Source organism: Palaemon carinicauda, chromosome 2, assembly GCF_036898095.1.
Source record: "Palaemon carinicauda isolate YSFRI2023 chromosome 2, ASM3689809v2, whole genome shotgun sequence".
In the NCBI taxonomy this organism is placed as follows: Eukaryota; Metazoa; Arthropoda; class Malacostraca; order Decapoda; family Palaemonidae; genus Palaemon; species Palaemon carinicauda.
In genome coordinates, this window is record NC_090726.1 from 140,205,731 (window position 1) to 140,228,230 (window position 22,500).

The 22,500-nt window shown below is 37.1% G+C and overlaps 1 long non-coding RNA gene across 3 annotated transcripts in view; it reads right to left on the reverse strand.

The window, feature by feature from the left end:
- The window catches only part of LOC137627501 (uncharacterized), a 742,199-nt gene that overhangs the window by 626,380 nt on the left and 93,319 nt on the right, over positions 1-22,500 (reverse strand). The gene's annotated exons all lie outside the window — the stretch shown is intronic.

Sequence of the window (22,500 nt, forward strand, 5' to 3'; positions counted from 1 at the left end):
ATTGTAAAATGTAATAAGAGCCTACGGAACTGGAATTTTACTGTGTTCTATACAGCTTCATAATACTAATGAATTGTACATCCTAGTAATGGTGATGTTTTTATATATATATATATATATATATATATATATATATATATATATATATATATATATATATATATATATACATATACGTTTATATATATATGCATATACATATATATATATAGATATACATATACATACATATATATACATATATACTGTATATATATACATACCAATATATACATATATGAATATATATATATATATATATATATATATATACATATATACATATATATACATATACATATGAATATATATAAATATATATATATATATATGAATATATATACATATATATATATTATTTATATATATAATATAAATATATATTTAATATATATTTCATATATATATATATATATATATATATATATACTATATTTTATATATATATACATATATATATGTATATACAGTATAATATATTCTTACATATACATACATATATATATATATATATATATATATATATATATATATATATATATATATATATATATATATATGTGTGTGTGTGTGTGTGTGTGTGTGTGTGTAATCTGAAAACTCATGTACGATTGAAAAAGTAAAGATAAAAAAAGCTCCTGACACGAGCTTAACAAATATTCCCGTTTAAGAAGATCCCAAAACACTTTCCAGCTAGAGAGAATGCAAAAGCTATGATAGAATTCTCCAACTTGTATCTGAGGCGTTAGATGCATTTCATATTGCATGCACTATGATGAACATATTAATTCCTTTGGTCACTATAACTATCACCAACTCACCCCAGAACAATTTGATGTAAAGTCCTGAAAATCGGGTGCCAAAAAATTACCATATCATATCATGTGAACTTTCCTATTGCAATGATGGTCGTTTTCTTAAAGGCGTCTTCAAATTACCAATTTTTCTTTCTCTCTAATTTGTGGAGGAAATTCAAACAAACCTTCAAGCATATCTACAAACAGCTACTAACTCATCAAAACAGCTCATCTCCTAAGGTGAGTTAAGGGCTGCGTTGAGGAAGCATACTGCTAGAAAGGTTTTCCGATTCTAAAACGATGAGCATTAACCCTGAGAAAGACGCTTTCCATGACCTCTCGTGATCTTTATGACATTTTGTGGTTTTCAGTGTCGTAGACTCTCCGCTCCCAAACTTCAGCGGCCATGCCCCCACCCTCGAAAATCCTCATCACCCTTCTATCTCCTGTACCCACCAACCAAACCTCTCTCCCTACCATATGCATTAGAGACAAAACATGTGATCTTCCTTTTACTGTATTTTAGTCCCTTTTGTAAAGCTAGCGTGTCGAATTTCTCGCCACGATGTATATATTGTATGTACTAAATAAATTTTAAGAACTAAAACGTGTGTTACTGAAACCTAATTATGACCGGATACCGGTTTCGAATCACTCAGCAAAGCATAACATTAGATAAGTTTTTTTTTTTTTCATTCACTTACAAGAAACAACCACAATTAGAGCTCGACATCGAAACAAATTTACAAACATGATTTATTAAAAGTACAAATGTATAGTCACTCTTGATATATACAGTATATAGACCGTTAAATACAAATAACGGTGATTGATATTAGTAACAATGTTTACGTGACATTCTCTCTCTCTCTCTCTCTCGCTCTCTCTCTCTCTCTCTCTCTCTCTCTCTCTCTCTCTCTCTCTCTCTCTCTCTCTCTCTCTCTCTCTCTCTCTCTCTCTCTCTCTCTCTCTCAGATAGATATAGATATATATATATATATAATATATATATATACATGTATATATATATATATATATATATATATATATATATATATATATATATACATATACATGTGTGTCTCAGTTGTATATTGTGAATTAACATAATCGAGCCCGTTACCAGACTGCTTTGGACATAAATCTTACAGAGTGTGATGACGAGGGTTTAGCTATGGACAATGAAAATCAAACGTAACATTCAAAATTACGATGTCACATCTAAATTACGCAATATACTTTATATGGTAAAAATCTTTTACTATGAAAATATTCCTGCACCGCGGGGGGAGAGAGAGAGAGAGAGAGAGAGAGAGAGAGAGAGAGAGAGAGAGAGAGAGAGAGAGAGAGAGAGAGAGAGCAGATCTCATTTACAACTGCACCTCCTCCTCTTTACCAATCAAACCCTGGGTTGGAACGAGCAATAACTAGGTCGAAAAGCGTTTCACTTCTGAAGAGGTTGAGAAAAACTTGGGCGCTCTCCGTAAAAAAAAAGAAAAAAAAAATTTAGAATGCATCCGCGCTTCAAGAATGAGTGAGGAGGGGCCGTCCTACTTCATCGGGCAAACACACTTGACATCCTGAGGACTTATGGAGCCTTCGGTAAATATTAGACTTCCTCTATCCATTGTTTCTCCGCCTAGTAAGGACCGAGTCAGGAGAGTCCCACCCTGTTGGCTGGCAATGAATGGGTGTGTTAAACTCCCATTTGATTCACTTTCAACGCTTTCCATCACGCAGTTGACACATCTGTATGTACGCGTGTGTGAGCACGCGTGTGTGTAATAAATATATATATATATATATATATATATATATATATATATATATATATATATATATATATATATATATATATATATATATATTATATATATATTATATATATATATATATATATATATATATATATATATATATATATATTCTCTAATTACAATGGTATTTGAAAATTTAAAAAAAAATTGAAAGGAAACTGAAATGTAAAATGAACTGTGGTTGTTTCTGAGAAAATATAGGATACAGTAGATTTCATCGAATTAAATGATTATCACACTAATTTTCATAACCTTTTAAACTGTAATATGTCACACCTAATTCATCGAGTAAATTTACATGTGAGCCAATTTGCAAGGTAGATACAGCAGTTTTGCAGAGGTGTGCGTTGCGTGTTTCGAAAATCAAGACGCACTATCGTGTGCAACAGTAATAAATTTCTATCTCACATTGAAATCGAGCCCTCGACTCTTCAATTAAAAGCAAGGTGGTTACCAATCATGCCAGTTGAGGACATAACAGTTAACAAGTTAGATTACAGTATTAAATACTAGTGAGCTTTACACCATTTCCCAACCCTCTACTAAGTAGAGTCAACCGAGTATAGGCAATCAGATTTATCGATGAATTTCATAGGGAAAAAGTTATAAGGTTGAAGAATTTATTTTTCCGTAATCCTTCTCTGTTAGCAGGGTCTTTTTTTCTAAATCGTGTCCAAACGTATTACACAAAAAAGAAAAATAACGATAATTTAAAAAAAAAAAAATAGCGTATGAATAAAAAAAATATATGAAAGTAAAGAAAAAAAATCAGAGGCAAACTATATAATTCATAGTTTTATATTAACATTCAACTGAGCATCCAATCTTAACTCACATATCCCACTTGCACATACAAATATATGTTTACTTTAAAGGTATCATAATCAGTTTCAAAATGGGTAATTCTAAAATTCAAAAGTCTACGTACATTGTAGCAAAACATTTGCCAAAAACCAACGATTTCAATATTGAGCATGAAGACACTGAAAACAGAAAAAATATTGTTATAATTACTTTTCAGTATGAGATGAAACGCACACAAAATACAACATATGAAATAGTAGATCTGGAGCATGAGGATGTCTCCATGATAAGGAAAATCATATCACGCATTAAAAGCATAAAAAAATAAAAATATAAGGAAATAAGGAAATCATGGAGGAATAAAGCGGCATTACCACTGTGAGGTAAAGGATGTGAATTCTTGAAACTTGGGAAGAAAAGTTAAATCAGGATATACGAATAAGTTGGAGGGGATTTAAATAAAGGGGAGTATTATGCAAAGGTTTGGAATCAGGTATATGGCAGAAAAGGTAATGCAACAAAGTGGTCTTTCATAAAAAAAAATAGCTCTATCATACCGTCGATAGCAAGAGTGTCGCCATTTCAAGGAAAAGAATCTATGAAACCATGATACTTGGACCTGACACGCACGTGGGAATAGAGGAAACATGATAAGCATCTTTTTCGTAGCGAGTAAAAGCCCGAAAGTCATATGCCGTAAAGAGATATGTGACAAAACAGGGCGTGGCAATACCATGGCTGGACAAACACTACAGGATTGTGACACTTGAAAAACATAATAGTCGTAAAGCTCTATGTTTTAAGGAAAGACTATACTGTGGTAAAATCTACGAAAATTTTCAAAGTAAAAATACTTTATAAAACTAAAATAGCGAATAGCTAAGGTGATATGTTTAAATGCTTGATAGCTGATCTAATAGAATATATATTTTGCCTATTAAACAACTATTGTTTCATTACCATTATTACTTGCAGTTTACGGATTATGGTTATATATCCCACTAAGCTCGGCGCTGGGGCCTGTGAGATCATTCAGCACCCTGGTACACTTATGGTTTACTAAATCCATTTAAGGTGTCCATGACTAAAACATTATTATTATTGGGGGAAGAAATCCTTTCCAAGGTCAGTACTGGAAAGTGTGGCAGCAGTTTTTATGTCATTAAATTGTTCAGAGACTTCGTTATGGGTCCCACATATTGTTATCATCAGTGTGTAATACTAGGTTTTCTAGCACCGTAAAAGGATCAGCAGTGGTAATACTTCCTAGCGTTTCATTTCACGGTCTGGCGGTCATTTTTTTAGGTTCAAAGTCGGGTCCAGAGAGAAGATGATTTGACATACCAAACCATCGATCAGAATTCAACAATCCCGCCCATCCATTGACTTGTACCATTGAAATGAAACTTGATTCTATGACTCTACGAAAACAAATATACCAACTACTTGTTGATGAATAGATAATGCAGAACAAGCATGTATTATATCATACCTTTATTCACGGATATTCACAGGAAACAAACGTGAAAAGCATTTAATTTACAAATGAAGGCTTCTAAAGAATAGTGCCTAGGTGCAATTTATCTTAATAATTTTACTTTGTTATTCATTTTATTTGGTTTTCTTTATTACTGTATTGCTATTTTTTAATGCATTCTTCAACGTTCAATTTCTCTTTCTATATCGAATTGCTTTCCTTATGGTAGCTCTTGAGCTTGTGGTATTCTACTTTTCCTTCTACAATTGCAGATAAAGGATAAAATACGAAATAGTTAGCAAAAGATGAATTCTGTAAGCAAATATACATACCATCTATGCATAAACAATAATTAAAGAAAATAAACTCCAGTAATGATGCAAGGCTCTTTCTACTGATATTAGAACCTCTTTTAACCTTACATGCAGTGCCACTAATAATGCTGGAAAAACTTCTGGTACTGGGCGGTATAACAAATTATCATAGGTGCCTCAAGAGAAAATTAACGTTGTTGGTCTATAAGGAGCGTTGCATGCATACCTCCCAAGCATAAGTGCTGAGCTCACGTGGAAATTCCTTGATATAATTATAGCGTATAGATGACGGTATAAATAAAAAAAAAAAAAAAATATTACAGTCGTAACAAAGTCATACCATTAATAATGGGAGAGAGCAAAGCTTAACAGTTATTGATTTGTCCAAAGAGATAAAAAAAAATATAAAGGTGTTTACAATATTTGGCAATTAAATAAACTACATGCTCGAAGCAAGCATAGCATAATTCAACAATCCATTTGTATTCAGTTGAATTGGAATCTGACCCTAATCTTGTAAAGTTGGTAGGCAATAACGCAAGTTGCCACACATCTTTAATCCTAGTCTACAGTTACAGCTATAGCTACAGTGTAGGGGGACTGGATGGTGGGAGGGGGGAATTAAGATTTTGGAAGGATTGGAGGGGAAAGTGTTAAAATGAAGTACAGTGGGGGGGGGGTGAAAAGATTGGGGCAGAACTAATGGCTCTATTTTGTTGGTTGCTTGTGCCAACATCATGCCTTGTGGACTACTACTGCCAGCCTCCGAGGGACTTAGTCTTTTCCTGATTAATCCTTTTTCTATGGTTTGTTTAGTTATCTATGTTCATTTACCTTTTGTTTTATTTCAATACTCTGGATTTGGTTCGTCCTGAGAAATGAATGAAGCTATCCTTTTCTACCAGGAATGGTCGTTTTGGGTGTCTTATTTCCTCCCTTGTTGCAAGTTCTGGGTAAATGTTTTTGAATCCTTCCCAGGCTTGTGTGGCCCTTCTGCGGTACCTGACATTAACTGGTTCAAGATTACATATATCATGGAGTGTTTCGATGTTTTCATTATTATTGTTGTTGTTGTTGTTGCCACGAATGTTTCTTATGTTTCCATTTTGGAATTTTTGTAGGGTTTTCATCTTTGAATGAGCCAGGCTTTTGTAGAGATTTATTATGTTTTTATCCAATAGTTTGAAACGTTTTAATACCCCTTTTCTGTGTTTTGCCAGTTAGAGATTTTGTTTAATATGGCAGCTTATGCAAGTTCTTTTAACAGAAAGACCATGGATTTTAACTTCCTTATTGAATGGAATATTTATGTTGTTTACTGTTATTGGATCTGGTTTGCATTTTGATACAGATAAAGAGTTGGAATTTGTTGCTGTTTTCTTTATTTTCCACTTATTTTCGTAATCATTTATTAATTTTATCTGTCGGTTTATATTTTCATAGTTCTTTTGGCATATTCGAGAGTGGTTGGCATATCTTCTGTGAAGATAATAAAAGGAGTGGGGGATAGTATAGCCCCCGTGGCACCCCACTTTTTATATCTATTGTTTCACCTAGTTTCCATCTCTGCTACGTATTCTGACAGATCTGTCTTTGATGTAGTTCCAGAGGAGTTTTTACATTTTTGTTAGTAGTTCCAGAGGAGTTTTTACATTTTTGTTAGTAGTTCCAGTTGGAGTATTTTATATTTGAGGCCGTCATGCATTACTTTATCAAATGCCTTGGAGATATCAAGGCAAGTTATATTACACTGGTGTTTTTTGTTTAGTCGATTCATGGCTATTGTTTTGTAAATTTCCATAAGGGCAATTTCAGTGTTTCTCCCTGTTCTGAAACCATGTTGATGTTTATACAGTTTATTGTTACTTTCTAGGAATTTCCTTAGTCTTGTGTTTATGATTTTTTTAAACACTTTTCCCAGCACTTCCAGCAGAGTAATTGATATTTTGTTTGCTGGCTGATTTTGGGTGTTTTCCTGGTTTGGGAGAAAGTATGAGAATTCCTTCTTTGTTTGGTTTTGGGTAGTATCCCATTGAGAGTGTAAAGTTTTTTGGGCTCAAGCCATGTCGTCGTGATGGAAGTTCCTTAAAGTAGCTTCCTAAGGGATATACAATATGTACTACAGTGATATTCCCAGAGAATTTTACCTTTAGGTATCCAGAATTCTAACTCCTGGCGCGAATATCCTTAAAATTTCTCCAAAGGATATCGCATTATATCAGCGGACGCATTCTTGACACGCCTCCATAGCAATCTGCACCCCAAACAGCGTTTTGGCCTCGAGGAGGATGTGGCAAAAGGGAGCCGTCCAAAGGCTCTCCCCACTCTCGTAATACTAATGGGAATACAACAGCGCCATTCTTACTACGGCGGACATTCCTTTTTTTTTGTAGCGATCTCGCACGGTGATATTTCCTGGTGATCTAACTTTTCGATCGTTTTACAGGATTATTATTATTATGCTTATTCCATCATCTTCCGCCTCTGGAAAGTTGAGTATCGGGTCTTTACTATGAGTATATTTTAGCTCCTGTTTCACAATGAAATTAGAGTATTTTATTGTGTTTAAGAGCTAGGCCAATTACTGGAGGCGCCGTCGTTCATTAGGCATGTGTTATTTAGATAGCAGAACGACTTCCAGTTTTTAATAGCTTTATTTAATTATTTTAATTATTTAGCTATTTAGGCAATTACTCTTGTAAAGTTTTGATAATGTGCATAATTTTTGTTTCCCTTTTCTCTGTCGATCGTATAGTGAGAGTTTCGGTGATTTAGGTAACCGAGATCTCGTATAGCCTAGGTAACCTTACCTAGACGTTTTACTATACGTTCGACTTTCCCCGGTTACCCTCGTGTTTTGCTTTCATTCAGTGGAGACTGATACCTCCAATAATGATATGAAACATTACACGTCTCTTTGGAGACTTAAGGGTAATCTCTTTCCCTCTGAGTGTAGCCTCAGGCTACAACCCTAATAGCCGTGCCTTGAATTTTATTCAGACATGGCTAACTTAGGGTTTGTCCTGCCTCTTCCCTTAACCGTTGGTTGTGGTATACCATCGGGTTTTGGGATTCAGTCAGAATCTCAGAGTATTTAGTCTAATGTCGGCGACCTGCCGGCAGGGCGAATGGGTTGTAGGATACCATCATTCCCCTGCCGGCCAGGTGGCCGGCAATGGAGGTTAGCCCTCATTAGCCGCACTTGAAGTTATGGTAGGATACCATCTTCTCCTTGCGACTAAAAGACTAGTCCTATGCCACAGTACTCTGGGCTGAAGAGTAATTTTCTTTAGCCTAGGATACGTGGCACTGGAACTCTGTTTCTTCTTTGTTAAGAGAAGGCGGCAGTGCCGCCATCCCCTTAACTGTGTCGGCAATCTCTGGGTTGGAGAACTGAGTCTCTCCTGTTCCCTGTGATTCTGCCGATACCGAAACAGAGTTTCTTTTACAGGTGGTAGGATTGACAATTTTTGCCAGTTCCTTTCACACTCATTACAGGACCCTGTTCCCTACCCCACTGTCCTCTTTTGATGGCTTAGCCATTGTCTTTCTTTAGGCTGGCATCTCGCAACCTTCCTTTGCTGGTAGGTTGCCGGAGCCAGCCAGACTCCCTCTCGAGCCATGTCTTTGGCTGACGGCAGAGCATACTGCCGCCAACCACATCATCTGTCGGCAATTGCCGGCCTACCCGGCAACTGCGGCAGCCAAGATGGCTGCCGGCGACCATGATGGCCGTGAGAGGGAAGTCCCTTCTGTTCCCAAGGCTCTTCAGTCCTCCCTTGGACTGCTGCTGCAGGTCCTGTTGCCGGGGTACTGCCGTTCAGGCCGGCACAGATAGTGCTGACTCCGATGGCAGCACGCCGACTGTACTGGTACTGCTGGACTTGCCGGCCGGCAGTGTATCGGCGGTACCTTGTCGGCAATAGTACTGTAGCTGCATGGAAGCCTGAATGGTACATTCCCCCCTTCTATTAGAACCTTCTCTCTGGGAAAAGGCAGTCAAATTAGACTTTTACATCCTTAATTACTGTATACATTCACAGTAAGGAGTAGCTTTTTTTCCATGCTATCTCTCTCTCTCTAGCTAGCATGCCGGGTATGCCGGCAAGACCTAGCTATGCCGGCTACATGCCGGCTGAACTACTGTATATTTTATACAGGTAGCCAGTATATCTGCATTATAGAATATACTGCAGATAGAAAACTACTATATAGTTTATACTAGTAGTTATTTCCAATATATTTTGGATATCCAACACAGGCATTTGCTGAGCCCAATCCTATATTGAATGAATATGATTTCTTCAATATCCTGATTAGAAATCAGTATTAGGATTACCCTACAATATTAAACACTTCAAGGCAGGAGTAAGACACTCCTAACCCTTAAAGGGTGCAGCCTTTTTCCTTGAGTCTCCCTGATCAGGAAACTCTATATTTTAATATAGTAGGAAGACTACAGCAAATAGGCTGAGTGGGATATACAAATATATGTCTTTATTTTCCTAGTCCAGCTGGCTTCATGCTAGATGGACCATACTGTCATATGCTACTATGAAGGAAGCATAATGACTAGACTACAATACATGATGTACAGTTCCAGTAAATTGCAATATAGACTTACTGCAATTAGAAAACTACAGTACCATGATACAGTAGTATTTTCTGACATACCTTAGGTACCCTTGTACGAGCATTCTGCTGGTACCGTTCATATATTGAATGAATAAGTTTTCTTCAATATTCTGATCAAGAATCAGTCATCCTGACCCCACAGTATTAACATTATTTTGGGACAGTGATTTGATACTTCTCTACCCCTAGGGGTAAGAGTCCTTTTACTTGGAGTTACTCTATAGAGAAATCTCCATGTAGTTAATCCTGAGGGGAGGCAACAGCATTTGCTCACAGGGGTACACAAGTATGTATCTCCTACTATCCCTTTATAGCTTACTATCCTAAGCTACTCTATTGTAAAGGACATTTGCATGTTGATTGTCAAGGAGATAATCCATTGTATACTCATTTGGTTTTCCTTTCTTTACAGGAGGAACACCAGATACCTTGTGCTGCAGTCCTCTGCAAGGCCAAGAGTAAGTATTTTTACGGTCATAATACTTGCAGGTTTCATGCCCCATGCAATATTATTTCCGGATCCCTACATTATTGGAACCCACAGGTTTGCAATATATGTCAGACATTAATGTCCGAAGGTTTTGAAAATCCCAAGTCTACGGAGATTAGGGATACAGCTCAATATAAATTACGCAACTGGGTGAGAGGCTTTCAAAAGATCTCTCCGGGTCCTTTCCTACCTAATGATAGGATGCGTAAGCTACTATTTCCGGAAGCAAGTGAGGAAACAGCAGTGCTTCAGGAGCCAACTACATCCCCTGACGGCCAGAAAACCTTTGGGATTAAGGGCAAGAAGTGCCCCAGGGTAGAAGAGGAAAATGTTGTGTTGGAATTTCCTCCGCCTATGCCGGCTATAGAGCCATCGATGTCGACATCTTTGTCTTCAACCCCTCTATTGGATAATGTGGTACAATTATGTATCCAGCTGAAGAATCAAATAAAGAGCTTTCGTAAACAAAACGAAAAGCAGGAAGTAAAACGCATGATAGAGCCTCGTAAAGCTTCTCTTGTCGCTTCCCAGGGGTCAGTCAAACGACCCTTGAATCAAGACCTACCAACATGCTCTATAACCAATCCCTGGAGGTTTGCGGAGCAGATGCCAATTTCAAATGGTAATCTCTACATCTCAGAAAATAGATGCTGTTCCTTTGGATAAAATTCAATTTTGGCCAAGCTTTGATGCTTTCCCTAATTGTTGGGTTCGACTGAAGTACGAACCAAAGTCTAGAAAAGGAGCGGAACCAAAGGAGGTCTTGATTCTCGACCATGATAAGGCACAGACTATCCTTTCAGGTAGTCTGAGAAAGGCGGGTTATTCAGAGTCGAAGGTATTCTCACTGAATAACAGACACCCTTCCTTTCTTGCTCCTACTTCACTCTCATTCCCCTTCATGGGGAAGGCATTTACTTCTGTTGCCAAAGCGGTAGAGGCAGGTAAGCCATGTCCCACACTCGATGAGTGCAAGCCTTTGTCACCAGCTTTTCCCGGACAGGAAAAGGATTGGAAGGAAGTCCATTTGACATTTTCAGTAGGAAAATTAGACAAGGACATCGCAAGTCGACAATTCAAGGTATGTCTCCAAAATTGTCTGAGTTGCTCTTGTGTAATAAACATGAGTCAAAGGAGAGACTTGCGACATCCCTTTCTCTACGAAACTACATAGAGTTGTGTTCAACCTATGAAAGTACCCCAGGCATACTCATGGTCATAGCCAAAATGCATATGGCTATCTTGGTGAAGGACCTTTACGCCTTTATGAAGGCCAGGAGAGCATACAGAGAGTTTGTGTTCGCTGACGCAACAGTGAAACACGAAACAAGGAAGCTAATATCTTCCAACATCTGGGGTAAAGACCTCTTCCCACACAAGGTCATTAAGGAAGTAATTAAGAACGCCACCATGGAGAACATAAGTCTTCTCCAAAAATGGGGCATTCCTTCAAAGAGAAAATCTTCTGTGATTGTGGGTCCCCAACCTAAAAAGAAGATCGAAAATGCTGGAAATATCCGGGCTGCTCAACAACATCCAACAATTTCCAGTGACCACAGTGCTACAGGCAGATGGTCAAAAGTCTAAGCCTACTGACTACTCGAAGCATAAAGATGCTTCGGCTAGGAAGAATTTTCCCTCAGGATCGCAGGACCTTCGATCCTTCGGTCCAAAGCCTATTCAAGATGACCCATTGATGGGAAACAGAAATGTCCCTACCATCATTTCCTTACCTTCTCCTACAGTTCAAAACCCTCCTGGAGAAGTATACTTGAGAGCTATAGAGCATACAGGTGGTAAGAAAACTATAGCTCATCGAGTTCCAGGGAAGGCCGTTTTGTGTTCACGAGAAGGACTCAAGATATCAATGAGTCATTCTGAACTTGTCGCCACTCAACAAGTTCATAAAAAACAGCAAGTTCTGAATGTTAATCCTTCTGAACATATGGACCTTGTTCCAATTAGGGGTGTTCGTAGTCTTGTCAGACCTGAAAGGTGTCCTTCGGAACCTTCCAGTCAACCACCCCCCCTTCCTCCTATCTAGAATTCATGTTACAGAGAGTAACATTCATCCTAGGAAAGATACGTGCCGGACTCACAGTCCTTAGTATCTTCAAAGGATTGACGAACTTAGTCACGTCAAAGTCAAGCCTAGAAATAGTTCAGGTATTAATCTACCTGATCAAGAGGCTGGAGTGGGCAGCACCCGAAGTGTCCGGCCAATGTGCATTCAAAGAGATGACCCAGTTCCTGGGACATCACGGATGCAAGATAGGCTTCTACAAGTCTCGACTTTCTCCAGCTCAGGGGTTTCGATGTTTAAAAAACCATCGAAGCCCTCAGTCACATCAACTCTCCTCTCCTTTGGAAATATAAAAGGAGCTCGTGAGGTCTGTCAAGAGACTCGGGTATTCAGTCAGAATACCAAAACGCCAACAGGAAAAAGCGCTAAACTTTCCCCAGTTCGCTATAGTGACAGACCTGGTGCTAAGGGCACACCGGAAAGATGCGTTAAGAGCTTGGAGAAAACACGCATCAAACGCTTGAAGAGATCAAAACAGACTGAGATCGGTCCCTCTTTAATCGCTTCTCTAACAGAAATTACAGCACGAAAGTCCCAAGACTTTGCTGGTCCTTTCATGGGTGGGGAAGCCCCCTCCACACAGATCAGGCTCCCTACGACTGATCTGGGACACCGAAGCGATAATAAGACGTCACATTCCAACGTCTCATTCAGTCTTGGTGAAGTTACCCATCCCTCTCTTAAAGGGACGGCACCTACCAGCAGTTCATTTACAACTGATCCACGATGTGACGGTGGATACTCTATTTTGATACAAACCGATAGAGTTGGAATGGTCCATGGGCGCAGACATATTCCCTCCCAGATGGGAACAAGTCCCAGAACTGCAATTCGACCTCTTCATCACGAGCGTCTTCAAGAAACTACCTCGCTATATAGCCCCATACGAGGATCCTCTAGTGGGGCTGATAGACTAGATGAGGCTGGTCCTAGCTCTGACCCTAGGTATATTTCCGAAGATTCAGAAATTAACTGCCTTCGTTTTATCACAGAGAACCCAAACCCTTCATTTCATGATTTTCTCGCTCTAGCGGTTAGAAAAAGGTTTGGGATCTCAAAAGGCAATATAGAATTCTTAGAAGAATACAAGGCCAAGTCAACTAGAAGACAATATGAGTCTTCCTGGAAAAAGTGGGTTGCGTTTGTCAAAGCAAAAGGACCGAAAGAAATTTCAATAAACTTCTGTCTGTCCTTCTTTGTCCACCTTCATAACCAAGGTCTGGCGGCCAATACGATAAATATGTGCAAGTCAGCCTTGACTAGGCCTCTCCTATATGCCTTTCAAGTGGATCTGGCCTCCAAAGGCATGTGCTAGGCTTAAGCCCGCGGTACCACCAAAGCCCATCTCTTGGTCTTTGGACAAGGTCTTACATTATGCCTCATCTGTGAACAATGAAGATTGTTCTCTTAAGGATCTAACTCAAAAGGTTATTTTTCTGTTCGCTATCCCCTCCAGGGCTAGAGTTAGTGAAATAGTGGCCCTATCCAGAGATGAGGGTCACATTCAGTTCACGGAAGTGGGAGAACTGAATCTATTTCCTGATCCATCCTTTCTCGCTAAAACCGAGCTACCCACTAAGAGGTGGGGTCCCTGGAGAATCTGCCCTCTGAAGGAAGATGTCTCTCTATGTCCTGTAGAGTGTCTAAAGGTCTATCTTCGTAGAACTTCAGACTTCAGGGGAGGACAGCTCTTTAAAGGAGAAACTTCTGGATCAAATTTATCCATAAAACAACTAAGGGCGAAGCTCACCTACTTTATTCGTAGAGCGGATCCGGACAGTACTCCCGCAGGTCATGATCCGAGAAAGATTGTTCCATCACTGAACTTCTTTCAGTATATGGACTTTGAGCACGGTAGGTAGTGTATTAAAACCTGCCCCCTAATTACTGTAGTAAACAGTTTTTGGTTTGGGACCTCACATGTCCTCGCACATGTAACGGATGAGAATCATCCAGAGTGTTTTACATACACTATGCTAGACAAATCCATGTTCTGAAGCAATATGTGGTGACGCCAGGTAGAATATTTAACCTGCCGTCTAATTCTACGATGAACAGCTAATTGACTGGGACTGTCAATTAAAGGGAGAAGAGGTCACCCTTCTTAGGTGTGACTTAATTTAATTAAGTGTTACCATGATAACACTGGCTCTGTTCAAAATCCCAGGTGTGGAATTATACAGATAGCACTAGTGCCGGTGTACGAAGTACACAGTGCAGATAGAAGTAACCAGTACAGGAATTATGAAGAGAATATGTTTTATAATTTTCTTCAGTCTGAGAGTGGCACTCATCATTTCTTCCTTCAAGAAGGAAATATAGTCTCTGTTCTTGTTACAGGTATAATCCCATTGTCGTACTACATTCGTTTAACTGAACATCTTTGAGTCATTTATTAGTAATAAATGTCTATTAGAATGTAGTGCGTCCACCTTCGCCAGACAATTGTATGTATACATGCCAGAGTTCTTCAACTTACCAAAGTAAGTATCCTTCATATATTTGTATGCATCAAATAATAGATATAAGAGACACTGATGTTATTTTAGCAAATATACAACCATGAGACTATTTGTATATTCAGTGTGTACTTATGTTTGGTCATACTATGTATGTTAACCTCAAGATCCCTTTTCTACTGTCTCGAATGACTCTTCCCTGTAGGAGGCAGAAAGCACTAACATTGGTTATGATTAGTGATGGTGACGAATAACGGTAACGTCTCTTGTCTCATGTGGTCCCCATGACCATAGAAAAGGTTGCTATAAGGTTAAGGCACTCATTAAAAATCCACAGATACACTAATGCTCTGGTATGCTTCCATCACGACGACATGGCTTGAGCCCAAAAAACGGATTTTGAGCAAAGCGAAAAATCTATTTTTGGGTGAGATGGCCATGCCGTCCTGATGGACCCATCCATCTCTTCTAAAAGAAAAGATCTTCACAGTATCCCTCCCGTGGTACTGTATCTGTAATACCACGCTCAATGCTACAAGGAATGTCCGCCGTAGTGGGAATGGCGCTGTTGTATTCCCAATAGTATTACGAGAGCGGGGAGAGCCTTTGGACGGCTCCCTTTTGCCACATCCTCCTTGAGGCCACAACGCTGTTTGGGGTGCAGATTGCTATGGAGGCGTGTCAAGAATACGTCCGCTGATATAATGCGATATCCTTTGGAGAAATTTTAAGGATATTCGCGCCAGGAGTTAGAATTCTGGATACCTAAAGGTAAAATTCTCTGGGAATATCACTGTAGTACATATATCCCTTAGGAAGCTACTTTAAGGAACTTCCATCAGGACGACATGGCCATCTCACCCAAAAATAGATTTTTCGCTTCGCTCAAAATCCGTTAAGTATATGTCGTACTCTTCTCCATGCCACCATCGATAATTTTGATAGCATTAGCTTATTTATGCCGCTTTTACCTGGTGCTTTGCGTTTAAATGATTTCACTGCTTTCATTACCTCATGTATTTTAATGTCAGCTTTCAGGTAGTTGTTTTCACCCAGTCTTTGCAGATCTGGATTTTGATAGGGGTTTAATCTTTCCTTAATTTCTTGTAGGAAGTTGAGGACTTCTGTTTTTGTATCCCTATCGAAATTTGCATTTTCTTGGTCTGTAATTTCGAATGTGCTTGCCCATGTTTCAGTTAGTAATTTAATTTGGTCTTCCACATCTTTTATTTTATCACCATTACTACTGATTAAGTATGGTATGTCTATTTTTGGTTTCCCCAGTAATCATTGTAGTTTTTCCCAGAATTTCTCTGGGTCTTTGTATGTTTGTCCTAGTATTATTATTGTGTTGTTCCAGTTTTCTCTGTTTAATCTGTTGGATTCTTCAATTATTTCATTTTGGATGTCTTATTAAGGTGTATGTTACCCTTATCCATCTATTGGTGTTTGTTTGTAGGTAATTTAATTGTTGAGTAAGTGATTTCAGACAGTCGCTATCTAGGGTGTGTTATTGGAGAGTATTTTATTATTTCTGAGATGTTTGGCGTACATTTGTTTATTGCCGATTTATTGATTGATTTTAAGTTCTCTGGCATCCTGACATGTTTATTGCCGAGTTTATTGTGTTTTCTGTTGTGGTTTCGTTCTTGTTCAAGTCTATTTCTTGTTCCTGTGTGGCTTCCTTCCTAGTTATTGTTTCTTTAAAGATTTCCCAATTAGCTTTCTTATTGTTGCGTATGTCTTTTATTTCTTTGACTATTGGTTTTGTTGAGAGTTTGATTATAAGTGGGATATGACCAGCTGCTGTAATTGATCGTGGTGATATGTTGTAGTTTAGGTGTGCTCTAATGTTTTTTAGTATGATGTAAGGTCTGCTGGCGCATTGTTTATCCAGTTTGTTTGCCATTGAGTTGAACATTGCACCTATATGCATTAAAAAATTATTGTTTATGTGTTGATTTAGTGCATTTCCTATTTTATTTGTGTATGGATGACCTATAAAGGGGTGTCTTGTATTTAGATCTATTATGTATGTAGGAATATTGGTGTGTAAAAGCGGAAAAATGTCTGTTTGGGAGGAATGGTCTTCTGAGTGGTTGATATATAGTGCTAATGTTTATTGGGCCTTTCGTGGTTTGTATCTGCACTATTAGCATGTCTGAATTGCAAGTGTCTATTATCTTGTGTTTGATGGGGGGTTTAAATTGCAGTAGCTACACCTGCATTTCTTTCGTTTTGAGTATTCTTTCTGTAGACATAATAGATATAAATTTTCATTTGCTCCTCGTTTAAAGTATTTGTAGAGTTTTAATAGTATTATATCTGGGTTTAGTTTCATGTATGTGTTTGAGAGAGCCTTTTTCCTTGTTGACCATGCTTGAACATTGTGTTGAATGACGATGACTTCTTCAATTAATTGGCGATTGTAAGCAATCGTGTCTACTTATTGCCTTGCGCTGTAGATGTTTTTGTGTTTTTATTTTAACAGGTGCTTAATTCGCGAATTTGGCTGTATTCTTCTATTCAATCTTCTTTATTTTTATCACTTTTGTGATGTCATTGTTAATGTTTTCTGTTATAAGGCTGACTATGTTACCTCTTGTGAATTCTGTATTTCCAAGTGACCTTTGCTTGGTTATTGCCCAAGAGCGTTGTTGCTCTTTTCTGTCCTTGGAATTACTGGGGCACAAGTGTTGTTCTTTGGAAACATATAAGTGTATGTTAATTCTTCACGGAACACCTCTCTCTCTTTCTTTCTCTTTAGCCTTTCTGTTGTAATTTCCCTTTGGTTGTTCCATATTGGGATTTGTTGTTACTGCGTCTTGTATGTTTGTTGGGACTTCCTTGGAGTTTTCATTTTCCTTTTGGTCTTCTAGATTTTCATTCTGAATTTAAATTCCTTTCTCCTCGTCAGACTACCTTCTCGTCAGATTCTACTGCGGTTTCCTCTGGGGGAGTTCCGGAGTTTGTGCCATTCTCTTTGGCTGCTTTACCTTTGGTAGGTACTTGTATCAAAGCTTCTTTTCCTTTTACCTTTCTCGTCCGAGCTACTAACACAAATACTGCCATAATCCCTTTATCCATGGAAAATAGGGGTCGTTGAAACTTTCTGGAAATGTACATTATTATAGTACATTACTCATGGAGACCAATAAACTAGCAGACCTTGGTATCAATCATGACAAACATCTGCATTAATTCATTTCCTTTGCACTACGTTAATGGTAGTGGGTTTACGTATCCCTTACATACAATTAAACGATTAAATGAATTCCACAACCAGCTCGCCATACTAATCAGCAATGCCCGGTTATGTGCTTTGGTAATAAGAAAATGCATTCAGGTTAAGATGTAGAAAAAAAAAATTAGCGGGTAATTAAGTAAATGTTATCAATGTATGTTCTGATAAACTGCATACATATTTATAAAATTTGCAGCAAAAAATTAAGAATAATTTCACAGCAATCACATTCACCGTTTTACTAACAATAAATAGTAAGTCCTGCTGTATAGTAAAAATATATGCCTTCTGCAGGCGCAATTCTGTTTCAATAAATAAAAATAGGTTCATCCAAAATAAAACTAGGGAATTCTGCAACGTAACATATTCCAAGAAAACCCAATCCATATAGAAAAAAAGATTTAAACTAGGGAATTCTGCAATGGAACTTATTCCAAGAAAACCCAATCCATATAGAAAAAAAGATTTAAACTAGGGAATTCTGCAATGGAACTTATTCCAAGAAACACCAATCCATGTAGAAAAACAGTTCTTAGTTACAAGTATGAAGATGGAGGTCAAAAAGATTTGTTGTAAGGTATAAAAAAAATTCAACCAAATTGGTTACAGAGCAAGTGTTGTGTTTTTTGTCTGAGAGAATAAGTGAAAAAAAAGCAATAAGAAATTAAACTATTTAAGATGAAATCAACAAAGAAATCATGAGGAAAATGCTATAATCCTTTCAAATATGAAAATAAAATCACTAAATGTTTACAAAGAAAAGTGCTTTGCAAAACAACATGAGAATAACTCATAACCTGAATCACAGTTCAAGAATCCGCTATTGCTAGAAATACATACACACATATGTATTCTGATAAATAATGTTACATACTACAGAGACGAACGAAAACTTACAATTACAGCCAATGTTTGGTCGAGCGAGTGCAAAATAATATAATGGAATCTCAACCAGAAAACATGACCTTGTATAGGTCTTGCTATACTATTCCCCAATTTTAATTTTAAGTAGAATAACTTGCAAAACCACGAAGCTCACAATACATACATTCAAAAGTAAGGCTAATGCCACCCTTAACGATGCATGTAGATGGAATTTGTAGCAATGAACCATAGCTAGTGCTTGCAGAACTTAGATTGGCACTACTATTAAAGCTGGAAATGGAGTTTTAACAATAGCAGGAAAGTAAGGACTGGCATGAGTGCATGGATGGCCGTGAAGCTTAGAAGGTAGCAAGCAGGATCTGGGGTTGTCACTGGAACTGGACTGGCACTGCAGAACAGAAGAATAGCAGAACAAAACAAGGGTAGGCAGTACATTTGCTAAGAGACAGATAATGATATGGCAGTAAGACGCATCAAAACAGGGAAGGCATTTCAGCTTTTAAAAAAAACATGAATAACTACATGCGCAGATGAGTCAAAAGCTGGCAATACAAAATGAATAAACTTCAGGTGGACCACCGGAAGATGGATAATGAACAGCAAGGATGAATTAAATAATGACAAAATATCTTTCAGAACAGCAAGAAGAAAGCATTTTCTGAAGAAAACAACTAACAACATAAGCCACCAGGCATTGATTAATCTTCAGAGAGAGATAAAGGGAGCAGAGTCAAGACACAGCAACAGCAAAACATGATTATCATTATTATTATTATTACTAGCTAAGCTACAACCGTTGTTGTAAAAGCAGGATGCTATAAGCTCAAGGGCTACAGCAGGGTAAGATAGCCCAGTGAGGAAAGGAAATAAGAAAATAAATAAACTTAGTGAGAAATAATGAACAATTAAAAATAAATATTTCAAGTACAGTAACAACATTAAGAGAGATCATTCACATATAAACAATAAAAAGAGACTTATGTCAGCCTGTTCAACATAAAAACATTTGCTGCAAGTTTGAACTTTTGAAGTTCTATCGATTTAACTATCCAATTAGGAGATCATTCCACAACTTAGGTCACAGCTAGAATAAAACTTCTAGAATACTGTGTAGTATTGTGCCTCATGACTATTAGAATTAACTCATACTTAGTATTACGAACAGGACAATACTGTCCAGGAAGATTTGAATGTAAAGGATGCTGAGAATTATGAAAACTCTTATGCATCATGCATGACGAATTAATTGAACGACGGTGCCAGAGATTAATATCTATATCAGGAATAAGAGATTTAATAGTCCGTTAGTTCCTGTCCAACATATTAAGATGAGAATCCGCAGCTGAAAACCTGAGAGAAGAATAATCCTCGTCATACAATCATACTTTGAGTTTTGTTAGGATTCAACTTCATGTCCCATAATTTGCACCATACACTAATTTTAGCTAGATATCTATTAAGGTATTCAGCAGCCACACCTCTAAATTCAGGAGAAGGAATCTATGCAATAGAGTAGTATCATCTGCATATGCAACACACTTGTTTTCTAGGCCAAACCACATGCCATGTGTATATAGCATGAAAAGTAATGGGCCAAGAACACTACCCTGGGGAATGCTAGGTATCACATTCTTATACTTACTATGGTGCCCATCAACAACAACTCTGCAATCTATTACTTAAAAATTCATTAATGGTACTAAGAAAAGACTTACCCACTCTTAACCGTTTGAGTTTGAAAACAAGGGCCTCATGATTAATACAATCAAAGGCAGCACTAAAACCAAGACCAATCATACAACTTCCAGCCACAATCGAGGGATCTCTGTACAGCACTGGAGATTGTATGAAGGGCATCACATGCTCCAAGGCCTTTACGAAAACCAAATTGCAAACTAGGGAACAGATGATTACCTTCAGCAAACCTATTTAGAAGTTTTACCAAAAGATGTTAAAAAAACTTTAGATATTAATGGAGTTATGGATATTGAGTGGGAATCAGCTGGACTTGAGCTATAACAGGTAAATAACCATGTGTAGCAAACTCAGTGCTCAGTTATCATGGTATGGATGGGTTGATTTCAAGTCTAAGAACACATTCCTGAATTTGACAGGAAAATGTAGTGGACTTCAAATGGTCTTATTAACTCTCATGATAGCTCGATTGGTAAAGGGGTAAATGCTGGCATTGCTTCGACTCACACTCATAGGTTCGAATCCTTGCCAAGCCTTGCTTCGCCTCACACTCATAGGTTCGAATCCTTGCACAGCCAGAAGCATTTATCATACATGAATTTCAAGTGGTATACACTCCTAAAAGTAGAATTTGTTATTTACATTGTTTAAAAAACTGGTGTTAGTGACTATACAATACATACATATACATATTATATATATATATATATATAAAAATATATATATATATATATATATATATATATATATATATATATATACACAGTATATATCTATATATCTATATATATATATATAAATTTATATATATATATATACATATACACAGTATATATACATGTATATGTATATATACATGAATACAGTATATATATATATATATATATATATATATATATATATATATATATATGTGTGTGTGTGTGTGTGTATACATATATACAATATATATATATGTATAAATATACATATATATATGTGTATATATATACTGTACACACACACACACACACATATATATATATATATATATATATATATATATATATATATATATATATATATATATATATATATATATATATACAGAATCACTTGTTCTTTCTTGTATAGAGATAAGAAATGTCTTCAAAGAAAGGTATAAGAAAAATATTTGTTCCTTTGCATAAAGGTAAAGGTAACCGACATTCTTGCCTCTGATTGAACATGATATATTTTAGGTTTATTGTACTTACGAGTATTACATTTTAGCTCATTCCACTGCAATTTCAAATTTTACGTTTACGGTTATACATATGTTATGAACACATAATAATAATTATAAGTATATTCACCTATATATCTACACACACACACACACACACTGCTTGAAAATACTTCGGTTAATGGGGCTCTAAAACGAAGGTAGAAAAGGTCGAGTCTTTTCCTTTATATTTTTTTTAAACCAAGATAAAAAGCGCCCTTTCTCTCTTGGGCTTCTAGCCTTTCCATGTGTTTCTAAGTAAATTTAATGGGTTATATTGACCTTACTGTTCAGGACCTCCACGGCCTCAAACTGATCCAGAATGCTGATGAGGACACACCGTGGAGTCTAACGCCGTTGAGTGCACACTTTTTAGGTGTGTTTATGTTTGTGTGAACGCTGATAAATAAGTGTAAATGGGCTTAGTAAAGATAAGTGTACACATATTTTGTAATTCTTATAAGATTTTGGTTTCTTTAAAAAAATAATAATTCTACTTTACCGTGCACCATTTTCTT